The 15,974-nt window shown below is 45.3% G+C and overlaps 1 long non-coding RNA gene across 1 annotated transcript; it reads left to right on the top strand.

The window, feature by feature from the left end:
* Positions 1-1,654: 1,654 nt before the first annotated feature.
* Positions 1,655-14,466, top strand: LOC134434169 (uncharacterized). Its single transcript, XR_010031815.1, has 2 exons — positions 1,655-1,782; positions 14,252-14,466. It is a non-coding gene; the product is annotated as an uncharacterized LOC134434169 (long non-coding RNA).
* Positions 14,467-15,974: the final 1,508 nt, after the last annotated feature.

Raw genomic sequence — 15,974 nt, 5'->3', positions numbered from 1 at the left:
TAGCCACCTGGGCATAGACTGGTGTGAAGGTCCGCCCAAAATGAACGGGTGACGAATGATTTTTGGGTGCAAAAATAACCAACAAGAGGCACAGGGGTTTTGCAGTAACAAATCAACAATGTACAATTTATTGATTATAACCACAGCTAAATATGCGTTTGGTTAAGGGATCCAGGGAAGAGAAGGGTAAGACAAGGAAAAAGGAGGAAAGGAGGTCCGGGAATGGGGTATAGCTACCAAAACGTGATGTCTTCGGGGTCCCGCCGCCGAAACTCACTGGTACACGTCTTGGGGAGATCTCAAAGGACAGTTGGGCCGAACCCCAATATATATACTGTTCTTGGTTGGGGGAAGGTAACTGAAATTAGGTTTCCATGGAGGGGAGAAGTCCATTGTTTTCATGGCCGAATGCTCACATGTACGTTAAGTTTTCCCCCTCCCTGAGTGTGGAGGGAGTACAGTCCCAGTCTCTGGAAGGAGGTTGCCAGGGGGGTGCCATGGGGGTGCCATGGGGGTGTCAATAGGGTGCCAGAGGGGTTCTTGGTTCCTTGATGAGGGGATTCGCATCTCTGTTGGTCTGTCACGGTGGTTGAAGACAGGCAAGAGGGGTCTTCTCATGGAGCGGGGGAGGAGCCACCCCAGAGCTCAGTCCAGCCAGGTCAGGAGTTTGGAAGAAAGTCCAGTTCAATTGTCCAGAAAAGGGCAGCATGCCCCCTTCGAGTACAGCATGGCGTGTTCTGCAAACATCACTTGTGAACACACTAGATAAGCAGGAGACTTTCTTTCCCAACCGGCTTAGCAGCTTTAACCCTTCGGTAGTCTTTTCTCATGACAATTGTGAGGCAAAAAATGAAGGATTTTCGGATGGACTTCTACACCCAGGAGCAGAGAAAGGCCAAGGGCAGCCGCAGGCCGCTGGGCTGCCTGAGGATTCCTCCTCTTCTGCCGGCTGCCCTGCAACTCCTGGCAAAGGCCAGCAGTGTGTGCAGCACTCTGGGCACCGGGGCAGGGAGCCGGGCTGCTCGGCAGGCTGGAGCACAGGGCAGCTCCTTCAGGCCCAGCAATTGTGCCAGGGAAGCGAGGCCAGTGTGAGGCAGGGACAGCTTGGCAGGGCACATCTGCAGGAGCCAGTGCCTCACGCAGCTCTGGGAGGAAGCGCCTGCAATCCTGCAGTTCTGCACTGAGCCAGAGCAAAGGTGTGAGATTGAGACAGAGTAGGAATTTATTTTGAATTAGGTGAAGTGTTTGGAAGAGGTGAGGGGTCTGTGGGGCTAAAGTTGAAAGAAAAGCTGAATTTTAGAGACAATAAAGAGATAGAGAAAGAAAAACAGAAATGACTACAAAGTTAATCTGTTTTAGACTTAGAAATTTTTTTGATAAAGAAGAACTGGTGCTAAATGTCACGCAGAATGAATATGTATGAACTTATTTTGAAACTGCATGCATATGCATTTAGAAGGGAGATAAAAGAAGACCCGAGGTCTTCAGAGGTATGCTTGCCTTTATGGGGACTTGCGTCCAGCGTGCATCGTAATTAAAGCATACCGGGCTTTACAACTTTTACAAAGTTGTGAGGTTTCTTCTTTTCTCTGCAAAACATTCTTGGTGAGCCAGGCAGGAGAAAGAGATACTTTCCGTCTCCATCTCTGCCCCCACAGGGACAGGGGGGGACCGATGGACTCCTAGGCCCGCCCCAAGATTTTCCTGGAGGAGGCTCCGCTCCTCTCGACTTGCCTCCTGCTGGGACAGACAAGGACCTGCTGGCCTGCGGAGGAAGATACAGTATGTACTGAGGGGCCCCTGGGGGAGAGGAAGGAGAGCAAAGGAGTAAACCACCCAGAGATGTCTGGGTTCAGCTGATAGAGCAGCTGTATTAGAGACGGGGTTCATCGTTCGGATAGAGCGGAACCGCCAGCAGCTCTGGGGGTGAGCTGGGTGAACCCGTGTATGCGTGTATTAAGGTTCATTGTTCTGATAGGGTAGAGCTGAACCCGCGTATGTTTTCTTTGTGTGTGTGTGAGTGGTGTCCAGACACTGTGTTGCTGTATGTTGCATTGAGTGATCGGCGCGCTGTATTTGTAATTGTGCAAGTGTATAAAGTGTATGTTGTATAAAAGAGAGTAGATCCATAGTGCTCTACTGCACGGGGGGAGGAAGTCCTACCTGCCGCTGAAGAAGCTGAGTAAACACCGGCCAAGGCAGGCTTTGGGGGCGGGGAGCGCCCGACAGAGAAAACAGAGTAAACTGTAGAAAAGCGTAGGTGAAGACGTTTATTGAGTAAAAGTAGTAAATTGTAGTGTAAGTTGTGCATACTTTCACCGTCGCTAGACGAACCCGAGGGGTTCCTCTGCCTCAGTGGTTTAGACTCGACCCCTGAGAGTTTGTGAATCCGGTAGATTATTGGATAGATAGGGGAGATGAAGAAATTAATTTAAAAAAACTCTACCAGACTTCAGCTAACACTCTTGTAAGTCTAGACTGAGAACAACTTGCCGTAAAAGATTTAGAGCTCCCTGTAATAAATAGAATAGCTTGCCTTTGCGAAAAATTTCAAGTAGCCTTTGGTACATCAAGGGGCTGGCACGCTGCGTAAGTATTATTACAGTGTATAGTTTGTGAGAAACACTGGTATTGCTGTTCTAACAAGCGACAGAGCACGTGCCCCAAGTGTAGATTAGAAGTTTCTGATCAAGCTGATTCAGAGGCTAAGATCTTAAAACTTGTGTGTGGGAAATCGCATCTGATACCTGCCACTTGGAGTGTGTGGGAGGAAGATTGAGAAGCTACTGTGAAGTCCTCTGAAAAGAGGTTTGGGTGGGAGCGAGATAGGGCAAGAAGGAAATAATGAGAACTAACCAGAGCAAAAAAGTTCCACAGGCCAACCCCTTAGGGTGCATCTTAGCCCACTAGAAAGAAGTCACTAGCTGGGGGAGCTCTGAGAATAAAAAAATCCTAATCCAGTATTGCACACACTAATAACCCTTATACAAGTTAGAAGACAGAGCAAAGTGGCCACCCACTGGAACCCTAGACTATAATACTTTACTGCAGTTAATGTTGTTTTTAAGACGAGAAAGTAAATGACATGAGGTCTCGTATGCTGATAAGTTTTTCTTTTAAGAAATCACCAAGAGTAGCAAAAAGACTGTGAGATTAAATCACCCTCAGACCTACTGGTCTTAGCCCTTGAAAAAGATAACAAGGCAAAGAGAATGCAAATCAAACGCTGTTGTTCAGCATGCAGTATAGGACAATGGTGTATGAGATCAGATAAGGTCTATCGTTCTGAGGAGCAAGAACGAGACACATTTGAGTGAGTGAAAGCTCCTCCACCTCCTCCCTGAGGGGGGGAGGTTAGAGAAGTTGAAGCTGAAACTGAAGATGAAGAGGAAGAGTACTTCCCCAAAAAGGAGGAGGACTCAAGTAGAGAAAGCACATCTACTAGAACCCACCCCACCCGTGGGAGTCCAGTTGCATCTAGAACTAAGAAGCAAGTAGTGCTACAGGCCCCTCTGCGACAGGCAGTGGGACCAGAAGGAGCCAAATTAATGATTAAAGTGCCATTTACCACCCTTGATTTAGAAGCATGAGAAAAGATTGCGAAGAATTATTGTGTTGACCTGATACTCACTGCCAAATGCCTATGATATGTTATCAAACAACACAATCCAGACTGGGCTGACATCCAGCTACTACTAGATGCTTTCACTGAAACAGAGAAACAGCTGATCCTAAAGACAGCAGAGAATTTGGCAGAAGATTACTGTAAAGCCACACAGCTAGATGTGAAAGAACATTTCCCCCTCCAAGACCCAGAATGAGATCCTAATGTGTCGGCAGAGGTAAAGAAATTAGCAGAGTATCAAGAGTAGATAGCAACAGGAGTAGAAAGAGCTATTCCAAAAACCATAAACTGGTCTGCCTTATATTCCCTTAAGCAGAAGCGTTCTGAGACTCCATCTGAATTTCTAGAGCGTTTAAGGAATACTATGCGTCGTCATACATCATTAGATCTGGAGTCTGAGATAGGGACAAATCAACTAGTTAATACATTTTTAAAGCAGTCTGCTAGAGATATCAGGCATAAACTTCAGAAAATTCAGAGACCAGATGAGAAGAATCTTGAAGCCTTGTTAGAAGAAGCCTAGAGAGTATTTAGTAACCAAGAAGAAAGATATAAACAAAGAATGAAAAAGTTAGTGGCAGTAGTACAAGAAGAAAAGCAGAAGAAATACAACCAGAGACCGCCAAGACAAAGACCACCTCAGCTGAGCAAGAACCAGTGTGCAATCTGCAAAAGAATTAGTCACTAGAAAAGCCAATGCCCAGAACGAAGAAGGAGTGACCAACAGATAGCTGCACACGTACAAAACAACTGAAGAGGACCGGGGGATTCTACGCCAGCAGATCCATAACAATGAAGCTAAGAGAAGAAAAGAGTAGGATTTTTAGTTGAAACAAGAGCTACATATTCAGTCTTAAATAAAGCTTTAGTACCTGTAGAAAATGATTATGTTGTAGTGCAAAGAGCAACTAGCCAGTCTGAAAGGGCATATTTTTGTAAACCTTTGAAGTATAAATTGATAAAACAATAGAGTATTCATAAATTCTTGTACATGCCTAATTTGGTGAATTAAGCACTTTTAGGGAGAGATTTATTGGAACAATTACAAGCAACCATTACATTCAAAAATGGGGAAATTACTCTGGAGGTGAATGATCAAAAGTACATGGAGGTATTAAGTTTAACTCTGACAGCTATTGGCATTAAGGAAGAAAGTGATGAAGAAATACTAGGTCAGGTATTTCCTGGGGTATGGGCCTCTGATGTGCCAGGGAGGGTGAAAAATGCCTTCCCCATAGTAATCAAACTCAAGGAGGGGGCGCAACCAGTGAGAATCAAGCAGTACCTCCTAAAGAAAGAGGATAGGAAAGGAATCAGCCCAATAATCGAAAATTTTCTGCGGTTAGGATTACTGAAAGAATGCCAATCTGATTTCAATACTCCAATTTTACCTGTTTGGAAATCTGATGGGTCATACCGGATAGTACAGGATTTGAGGGCTGTCAATAAAATAACAGAAGATCTGTATCCGGTGGTAGCCAATCCATACACTTTATTAACTTGCCTAACACCTGAACTAACCTGGTTTACTGTTTTAGATTTAAAGGATGCCTTCTTTTGCCTCCCCATCCATGAAGCCAGCCAAAAAATCTTTGCATTCAAATGGGAAAGCCCTAAAAGTGGGCACAAAACCCAGCTCACATGGACCAGACTACCCCAAGGCTGGAAAAATTCCCCTACTTTGTTCGGGGAGCAACTTGCAAAGGATCTGGAGTCCTGGGAAGCTCCACAGGAAGAAGGAAGGCTTTTGCAGTATGTGGATGACCTTCTAGTGGCCACTCGGACGAGGGAAGCATGTGTGGCCTGGACGGTAAGCCTTTTGAATTTCCTAGGACTCCAAGGATACAGAGTATCCAAGAAAAAGGCACAGGTAGTGAAACAGAAAGTTATCTACCTGGGGTACGAGGTGAGTGCTGGGCAACGGACTTTAGGGCAGGCTCGCAAGGAAGCCATATGCCAAACCCCAAAACCCCAGACCATAAAAGAGCTCCGAACCTTCTTAGGCATGGCAGGATGGTGCCGGCTGTGGGTTTATAATTATGGACTGCTCATCAGACCCCTCTATGCTCTGATTGCCAATGGAAGCAGAGATCTCCAGTGGACAAAAGAAGCAACACGGGCCTTTCACCAGCTGAAGAATGCTCTCATGTCAGCTCCAGCTCTGGGACTTCCAGATGTGAGTAAACCATTCTTCCTATTTTCCCATGAGAAACAGGGAATTGCCCTGGGAATACTGGCTCAGGACTTGGGTCCATACCGGAGGGCAGTTGCTTACCTCTCTAAGCAGCTAGATGCAACAGCCAAAGGATGGCCAGGTTGCCTCAGAGCTGTAGCAGCAGTTGTGCTGAACATTCAAGAGGCACGCAAGTTTACTCTGGGACAAAAATTGACTGTGCTAGTGTCCCACACAGTGTCCGCAGTACTGGAAGTAAAGGGTGGCCACTGGCTTTCACCACAGAGGTTTCTGAAATACCAGGCCATCATGGTAGAGCAAGATGATGTAGAGATCGTGGTGACTAATATTGTCAACCCAGCTTCCTTTCTCAGTGGAAACCAAGGAGAAGCAGTACACCATGATTGCCTGGAGACCATTGAAGCTACCTACTCGAGCCACCCAGACTTAAAGGATACCCCTCTGGATGATGCAGAGACCTGGTTCACTGACAGGAGCAGCTATGTTGCCAATGGGAAGCGACATGCTGGGTATGCAGTGACCATCTGCAGAGAGGTAATGGAGTCTGGACTCTTACCAACAGGTTCCTCCGCGCAGAAGGCTGAGATAATTGCCCTGACCTGTGCCTTGAAAAGGGCAAAAGGGAGGAGAATAAACATCTACACAGACTCGAGGTATGCATTTGGAGTTGTACATGCACATGGGGCCATCTGGAAGGAGAGGGGACTGCTTACCTCACAGGGAAAGAACATCAAACATGCACAAGAGATAATCCAGCTGCTGGAAGCAGTTCAGCTGCCTGAAAAGGTAGCAATTATGCACATTAAGGCACACCAAAAAGTGAGCTCAGAATTGGAAGAAGGAAATGAGCTGGTGGATAGAGAGGCAAAAGAAGCAGCAAAAGGTGAGGTAGCTACTGAAGGAGTCCTTATTCCAGATGGACAAATCTCCCTTGAAGGTAAGCCAGAATACAACAAGAGAGATAGGAAATTAATTGAAGATCAAAAAGGGACGTATAACCAAGAAGGGTGGGCTACCATTGAAAAGAAACTGGTAATCCCTTCCCATTTATTGTGGTCACTAGTAAGGGAAGAACACCAGAAAACGCACTGGGGGAATAAATGCCCTATACACATACCTGATTGAAAGAATTGTTGCTAGGAATTTATATGCCACTATTACTCAGGTGACCCGACAGTGTGATCTTTGCCTCCAGACTAATCCCAAAAATACCCCCAGACCGAAACTCGGTCAGAGTGGGAGAGGCCATGGGCCTGGACAGCAGTGGCAAATTGACTTTTCAGAACTCACAAGGAAAGGGGGGTATCGGTATTTGCTGGTATTGACAGACACATTTTCAGGGTGGCCGGAAGCGTTCCCCACCAGAACTGTCAAAGCTCGAGAAGTGACCAGAGTATTATTACAAGAAATAATACCGCACTTCGGAGTTCCAGCCACAATATCCTCAGATAGAGGATCACATTTCATTTCCAAGATAGTGCAACAGATTAGTAGCCACCTGGGCATAGACTGGTGTGAAGGTCCGCCCAAAATGAACGGGTGACGAATGATTTTTGGGTGCAAAAATAACCAACAAGAGGCACAGGGGTTTTGCAGTAACAAATCAACAATGTACAATTTATTGATTATAACCACAGCTAAATATGCGTTTGGTTAAGGGATCCAGGGAAGAGAAGGGTAAGACAAGGAAAAAGGGAGGAAAGGAGGTCCGGGAATGGGGTATAGCTACCAAAACGTGATGTCTTCGGGGTCCCGCCGCCGAAACTCACTGGTACACGTCTTGGGGAGATCTCAAAGGACAGTTGGGCCGAACCCCAATATATATACTGTTCTTGGTTGGGGGAAGGTAACTGAAATTAGGTTTCCATGGAGGGGAGAAGTCCATTGTTTTCATGGCCGAATGCTCACATGTACGTTAAGTTTTCCCCCTCCCTGAGTGTGGAGGGAGTACAGTCCCAGTCTCTGGAAGGAGGTTGCCAGGGGGGTGCCATGGGGGTGCCATGGGGGTGCCATGGGGGTGTCAATAGGGTGCCAGAGGGGTTCTTGGTTCCTTGATGAGGGGATTCGCATCTCTGTTGGTCTGTCACGGTGGTTGAAGACAGGCAAGAGGGGTCTTCTCATGGAGCGGGGTAGGAGCCACCCCAGAGCTCAGTCCAGCCAGGTCAGGAGTTTGGAAGAAAGTCCAGTTCAATTGTCCAGAAAAGGGCAGCATGCCCCCTTCGAGTACAGCATGGCGTGTTCTGCAAACATCACTTGTGAACACACTAGATAAGCAGGAGACTTTCTTTCCCAACCGGCTTAGCAGCTTTAACCCTTCGGTAGTCTTTTCTCATGACAATTGTGAGGCAAAAAATGAAGGATTTTCGGATGGACTTCTACACGACCCCGTGACTCACGATTGTCTTGAGGAATCTTCATCAGCAGAGCTCTAGAGTGTCTTTGAAACTCGTTGCATGTCGGTAGCATAACCCCGGAAAAGTAGGGATGACAGGAGAGAGGGGATAAAAGGGGAAGAGAAGGAAAAGAAAGAGGGAAAAGGGGAACCAATAAACATAAACATAATTAATATTGATCATCATAACAACTTCACACGTGGTTATTTGTTATAACAATTTCAAAAATTATGATAATTTTAACAATTTCAAAAAATATTTATCAGTTAAAGCAATATCATTTAACAATTTCAAAATGATTAAAACAAATCACAACAAACAAATCATAATATTATCATCGTCTTTTAAAATTATTTTCTAAGAAGTAAAGTAACTTTCTGTAAGTCACACTTGATATTTAAGAAGTTGTTCTAGGGCACATATGCTTGATTCATAGCTGTTTCGTATCAAGTGTTTTGGGGACATCTATTGTATCGAGTACATCAGCTAAGCGGTGTGCATTGACTACAGCTGACAGTCTCTTAAGCTTTTTCATCATTCTCCAATTCAAAATGAATAGGGCTGCTGACAAGATAAAGCCAAGCGTAACTAGGATCAAAAGAACAACAATTGGATGGCACACACTGTTCAGAACACCTGTGGCAGTAGGTGACCACCCAAAAAGAGTATCCCACCACCTATGCTCAACATCCTGCTTTGCCCTCTCCATAACCCGGTGTATTTGTTTCACAGTGTGATGAACAGTCACCAGGGTCTTCTGTCCGCTCTCCTTGATTTTCTCGAGGATGTCCATCAGGTCCTGATGGAGCAATAGTTGTCTCACGAGGGTGAGGTTCATTCCGATAGGAGTGGGCATCAGCTTCTGGATCAGCGTGTAGTTGGATTGCAGTAGGTGGTGAGAAGTAACTGGAGCTTCATAAGAGAAATCGCGTTCTACTATCTTAGTAAAGTTACAAGCACAAAAATTTGAATGATTCTTTGCATCTACCACAACATCTTCTACAAAGACAGAATCACATGTCGTTCTAAAGCATGCACAGCCATTGCCTATGTATATAAGAGCTGTCTGGGTATCCTCATGTGAACGAATCTTGAAATGACAGATATTTTGCTCTACGTCTAAACAAATATTTGATCTATGATTGCATTGCTTTCACAGATGAACTCTTGTTGTTCTCGGACAACACAAGTTTCCAGGTTAACAGTTTGCCATTTGTCATCAACCTGACGGGCCCATCCCCTATGTTCAGTAGGATAGAGAACAGCTCCGTCATGGTTTAATCCTAATGCAATAACAGGGAAGACCAAATGTACAGAGGCATTGCGTATGGTTAGGACAAAAGCAGTGGCTATGTTTGAAATGGGATCATAGGTAAAGTTCACCAGGTTCCACCAGGATTGGAATTCTCTTTCAAATTCAGTGGCACTGTCCCAGATTATTTTCCGAATTTCTGTGGGGAAGGTGCCTTCCTCGCCCTCTCTTCGAATTGCAGCAGAGACAGATTGCATCTACAATTGTGCCTGGATACAGCTGAGGGCTAAGGAAACATTGTTCTGTGTAGCACTAAGTGCATCAATTACCAATTTGTGATCATCCACATTCACTCTTTCCCAATTTGGTAATATGCTTGATAGCAGCCACTGGTGTGTTCGCAAAAGCCAATAAGAATGACTGCAGTAGTTGCTGTAATTTGGTCAAATCTCTAATTGTGACAGCCAATTTATTCAAGTTCAATTAATTTACATGTTATGTATAATATCATCACCTGGTGTTACCATAAGGGGAAGGAAAAACATTATTTCTGTTATTCATCACTAGTGTTATCATGGTTTGTCAGGTCTTCATGTCCCTTGGAGTTCTTCTGAAAAAGTAAACACAACAGACTCTGCCACGAAGAGGCAGAAAAGGTTAGAACAATGGAATTCACAGAGAGGTTTTGAACAGCAGTGGTACTTCCCCTACAGCAGCAGGGGGTCCACCAAAAACAGGTTGTCCAGGGTAATGCCCTGGGTTCTTGAAATCATCTGCTCCCTGTAGTGAAGGAATTGTGCTTGGAGCTGTCTGGCAAAAAGCAGTGATTTTGGAACACTCATTTACCCCCCATCTATAGTAAGAGGTGTGAGAAGTCCATTTAATCTTTTCACCTTCTGCCCTATCCTGCACACTTTTGACAGTAAAGTGAGAAACATTACCAGATTGAATTTCCTGTGGGTTTAGGAAAATTCCAAACCATCCCTGCATTGCTTTAACAGTATTATCTCCTGTATCTCTTTTAAAAGCATCAGCCTGGAGCAACCCAAATATAAACATAGCATAGGACTTGGTGTTAATACAGACAAGAAAGTAATTCTGTCCCTCACTTTGGAAAATACTCCAAACAGTTAACAGTTCCCCAACCTGGGCATTGTCCTGTTCCTCTCTGTTAGCAGAAGTGGGGGAGAGAGGAGGGGTTGCTTTAGTCACAGAGGCAGGTTTATTTTGGCTGCTACCCAAGCTGCCAGTTTCTTGGATTGCCCAGTTCTCCTCCACCTCCCTGGGAGCCAAGCCAACCACAAACACCCCTTCCCAGGTAGTGTACCTTTTCTCAGCATCTTTGAAACCATAGGAATAAAACCCAACAGGCTTTGTCAGACCCTCGGGACCCTGCTGCCAAATGTTTACTGAAAGTTGTGAGGAGGCAAATCCCCACTCCACCTGAAAGGGGTCTGTAGGATAGATAGGGTCCAGTGCTTGGTGAGCTGTCACTTCAAGAATCAGCAATTGCAATGTTTCCTTCTGAGAAGAAGTCCAATCCCATTTTATTCTTTTTCTCAGCAAGTCATAAAGGGGAACAAAAGGGTCATTCTGGTTACTAAGAAGTTTATCTGGTCTTTCTATAGGAGACAGAGCTACTATGGTTTTCTGAAGGAGAATTGCTGTAGGTTTAAGTGTTCCCGGAAGCCTTTGAGTTAAAGAGGTCATAATTTCAGGCTTTACAGGTGATTGGATTGGAGATTCAAAACCAGGAATTAATTTCTTTTCATGAATCAATTGCAGGCAGCCAGATTTGTGAATGTTTTCCAGGAGTTGGTCAAGGATACCAACCAAAGGGTCTCTCCTTTCCAAGGGGTTAAGCCCCTCAGCCCAATGAGCTGTGTGCTGATTTGGGGACCATGGGATGCGTCTGTCTGCTGTTGTTAGGAACACCCCATGTCTCCAGCACCCTCCAGCTTCTTGTTCTGACAAAAGAATCTGATCTCTCCCAGTGAGAGACACTTGACAAATGTGTTCTGTTTCAGATTTTTGGGGGCGAAGCCCATACTGCTTTGCAAGTTTTGTTAATTCAGTAGCAGTGTACGGGATTTCTTTAGTGGTTTTGTGCGGGCTAAAATCTTCATTATTGATATAGTTGTATTCTGTTTTAATTAGAGGTTTTATGTTGTTACAGCAGTGTTTCCCGCAATTTTTCATCAGGGTTAATTCTGTTTGAGAACAATTTTGACTAGTGTGAGGAGTTTCTTTCTCCTCTGTTTCTTTTGAGGAATCAGAGTTCTGTGAATTTTTAACATGTTCCTCTCTCAGGGCAGTCCGTAACAAGTTATTTACATTTCTTTCTTCATCCAATTGTTTTTGCAAAATTTCAACTAGGTTTTGGAGGGAGTCTATGATAGCATTTTCCTCACTTTTTTGCTTAAAGCGAGTTTCTATGGCTGCTGTGAGACAGGCACCCAAGACTGAGCAGAGGACGGTTTTATTTTTGCCCAGTTTAAATTTTGTTTCATGTTGCAAAGAAGATATTCTATCAATAACATTTTCTAAGTTAAGCCAATTGCAGTTTGCCCATTCTTCTCCCCTCGGAGAAGGTGTGGCATTGTATTTAGCAAGCAGAGCATAAAATTCAGCTTTACCTTTTGCACTGAAGTTTTTAGTCATTTTGTGAGGGGAACAAAGCTACACCAGGGAGTTAACTGAAGTTACACAAATCACACAGCCTTTCCACTGTCCCCTTGCTTCCCTGGGTAGTTGAAGAGACAGAATCAGTCTGGGAGGCCCTGTGAGGTTGCTTCAAATTTGTCTCTTCCTTCCCAGACAGTACAGATACGCACTCACATGAACACAGGCACACACAAATGTTTTCTTTGTGAGGGGACCAGAACCTAGAACAGGGAAAAAGCCACTCAGCCTTCGCTGGGCCGCCCCTCGCTCCCTGTGTAGGTGAAGGGACAATATCTGTCTAAAAGGCACTGCTTAATTACTTCAAGTCTGCCCCTTCCCTTTTAGACAGTCCAGGTACACAAAATACAGCAGTAAAAAACAGTTAACAGGTTCAAATTCACCTCAAAAACAACAGTAACAGGTTCAGATTCAATTCAAATACAACAACAACAACAACGGTATCAGTATCAGTATCAATATCAGTAACAGCATCAATATCAGGATCAGGAGAAGTATCAGTGTCAGTGTCCGTGCCGGTAAAATCAGTAACAGAAATGACAGTAACAATTTCCCCTGCTTTTGCACCGAAAAATCTTTTGTGTCAATTCCGGAGCCTGTGTGCTCAATCGAGCATGAGATTTGGCTTTGGCGTGTGTAGTTTGTGAGAGGTTACAAACTACACAAAACCTGCAAAATCTCACTGGCTGCTGGAATCCTTGTCCGTGACGCCAATTATGTGAAGGTCCGCCCGAAATAAACGGGTGACGAATGATTTTTGGGTGCAAAAATAACCAACAAGAGGCACAGGGGTTTTGCAGTAACAAATCAACAAGGTGCAATTTATTGATTATAACCACAGCTAAATATGCATTTGGTTAAGGGATCCGGGGAAGAGAAGGGTAAAACAAGGAAAAAAGGGAGGAAAGAAGGTCAGGGAATGGGGTATAGCTACCAAAACGTGATGTCTTCGGGGTCCCGCCGCCGAAACTCGCTGGTACACGTCTTGGGGAGATCTCAAAGGACAGTCAGGCCGAACCCCAATATATATACTGTTCTTGGTTGGGGGAAGGTAACTGAAATTCCATTGTTTTCATGGCCGAATGCTTCCCAGTCTCTGGGAGGAGGTTGCCAGGGGGGTGCCATGGGGGTGTCAATAGGGTGCCAGAGGGGTTCTTGGTTCCTTGATGAGGGGATTCGCATCTCTGTTGGTCTGTCACGGTGGTTGAAGACAGGCAAGAGGGGTCTTCTTATGGAGCGGAGGGGAACCACCCCAGAGCTCAGTCCAGCCAGGTCAGGAGTTTGGAAGAAAGTCCAGTTCAATTGTCCAGAAAAGGGCAGCATGCCCCCTTCGAGTACATCACGGCGTGTTCTGCAAACATCACTTGTGAACACACTAGATAAGCAGGAGACTTTCTTTCCCAACCGGCTCAGCACTTTTAACTCTTCAGTAGTCTTTTCTCATGACAATTGTGAGGCAAAAAATGAAGGATTTTCGGATGGACTTCTACAGCATGGCCTGCGCTGGCCAGGCCTGACTGTGCCAAAGGCAGAGCTCAGCTGCCCTTGGGGGCTGCAGGAACAGTCCTGAGCCCAAAGAGCCTCCATGGCTGTGCTGGAGACCAAGGCTGCAGGAGGGAAATGCAGGGCTGCTGCAGGATGGGGAGGGCATTGAATTCCAGCACACACCTCAGCTCTCTGATGATCCCGACACCATGCTGGGCTCTGTTTCAGACTGGAGCAGAGCAGATGATGATGGGTCAAGAGCCCTGCAGGGCCATCAGGGACCTGCAACTTACAAGGTGCTCTGTTCTCCCTCAAGTGCTCTCTGAGAGATCCAATCCCAGCTGGGCATCTCAGGGCACAAGTGGTACTGGCTGTTCATGGGCACATAACTGATGTCAGCCTGGATAGGGGCACAGCTTTTATTACCTGTTAGTTTCATAATATACAAGCAAATCTTTATTATCTGGGTCATTTAAGTACTGTTAAGAAATGGCACAGTTTTCCCATCTGGAACAGGAATTTCCTGGAGGTGTACAGATGGCAGGAGGAAAAATACTGATCTTGCCTTCTACTGGTGTGACCAATATTTTGTCTATTACTTCCTCTCCATTTTTCTTCAGGTGTTTTCAGCTCTTCTGTTGAAATGGCCATGTCTAAGCACATCTCTTCCTTTACAGCAGGTGGATCTATGTACTTCTACTGCTCTCTGTTTTCCTCCTCTAGATGCTCTCTGGTCATTCAAGTGCCTCTCAATGACTGGCTTCATGCTTTGAGCTGGATGAAATTGCTCAATATTTCTGAAGTTCAAATAAATATATAATAAATATCATCTTAATTGTGTTTTTATCTATCACAGAATTACCTTATGTCTTTGTCTAAAACTGTTCCTGTACAGAAATCTCTTGGGGATGGTGGACATGTCAGATACCGCTGGGACATCACAGAGAGCTGAGGAAAGAGCTGTGATGGTTATTAAACTGTTCAAATACTTAATTTGTGTTTGTTTGCAAGAAACCTTTCTGTGCCTCTGAGTGTCACCAGTCCCTGACACCAAAGGACACAAACCTGCTGAGTTGTGGTTCCCACTGCAGGGGCTGCCCTTGGACCTTGGCTCTGCACAGGAGAGCTCTTCATCTCCTTTCTCTCATTTCCTGCCCCTGGGCATGGAGGGAGCTCCTGACTTCAGCCTGTGACTCGTGTGTGCAAAGAGCAAATCTGGGCAGAATCAGGGCAGGAAGGGTTTGGGGGGACCTTGGGATCTGTGCTGGGCACAGAAGGTGTTTTCCATTGCTCTGAGGCTGTCTGCTGTAGAATGTGGATTTAATACCCAGCAGAGGAATGACTTTTGCATTTGATGCAGCTGTGGCTTGCCTTGGCTTTGTTGGCTGACAATAAATGAACATCCCTCTGTGTCTCAGGCAGCTCCTTCTCCAAGGAAAGCAGGTGGGAGTTGGAGCCAAGGAGCTGAAAGCTGCAGGTGCAGCCTGGGCTGGAGGGAGCTCAGATTTGCACAAGGCTGCTCTGAGTGCCAGGGCTGGGATGGGGGAAATGGTGGGGTGGGGGTATGGACAGAGTCTGATTGATTGTCAGCCATGAAGGGTCTTGATTTTCATATCTATTCAAACTGAATGAGGAACTACTTGGATTCACTGTCAATAAGAGACTGCACAGACTGATTTGTGAACAGGAAATGTCCCAAACAGGACCTTAAAAATCTTTTCTCACTGTCTTTTTAAATATAAGGCATTCACTTAGAACACACTACTGAAATCTATCAAATTAACCACAAACATTTGAACACTTAAATCAAATCAACACTTAAATCAAACTCCAGAGGCTTGGGTTCTTAAGGTGTTCTGAATGTTAATGATCTTTGGGACACTGAATTCCTGCACTGAAGAGCTGAAGGCTGAACAAGGCTCTGGAGCAGGAAAATTCAACCGCAGCCTCCAAGTTGCTGAGGATGTCAGCAGCCCCCACTGAGGCCATCCCTGCCCAGAGACCGTGGGGGAATGGGCAGACAAGGAGAGCGTCCCTGGGGCTGGGGCAGCACAACTCAGAGGCACCAGCGGCTCCAGCTGGAAAATGGAGTGTGGAATGTGGCTGGGGAAGCCCTGCCTGGGCTGTGCCAAGCAGGACAGACAAGCCCTGCTCCCATCCACTAAAAAACAACTCTCTCAATGAGATATTTAAAAGAAATTACAATTGTTTGTGTACTCTGAGATGGACTCTCGTGAGAAATACCAACAAGATATTCTCAGGAGCTTAAAACAACAAATCAGCCTTTACTGACAACTTTAGAAAATCAGACAAGCTTTGCCAAAAGATTTATTATGACAGTGT

This window comes from Melospiza melodia, unplaced genomic scaffold, assembly GCF_035770615.1.
Source record: "Melospiza melodia melodia isolate bMelMel2 unplaced genomic scaffold, bMelMel2.pri scaffold_32, whole genome shotgun sequence".
Classification (NCBI taxonomy): domain Eukaryota; kingdom Metazoa; phylum Chordata; class Aves; order Passeriformes; family Passerellidae; genus Melospiza; species Melospiza melodia.
The sequence above is the reverse complement of the archived record's forward strand: the minus strand, read 5'-3'. Positions and strand labels throughout refer to the sequence as shown.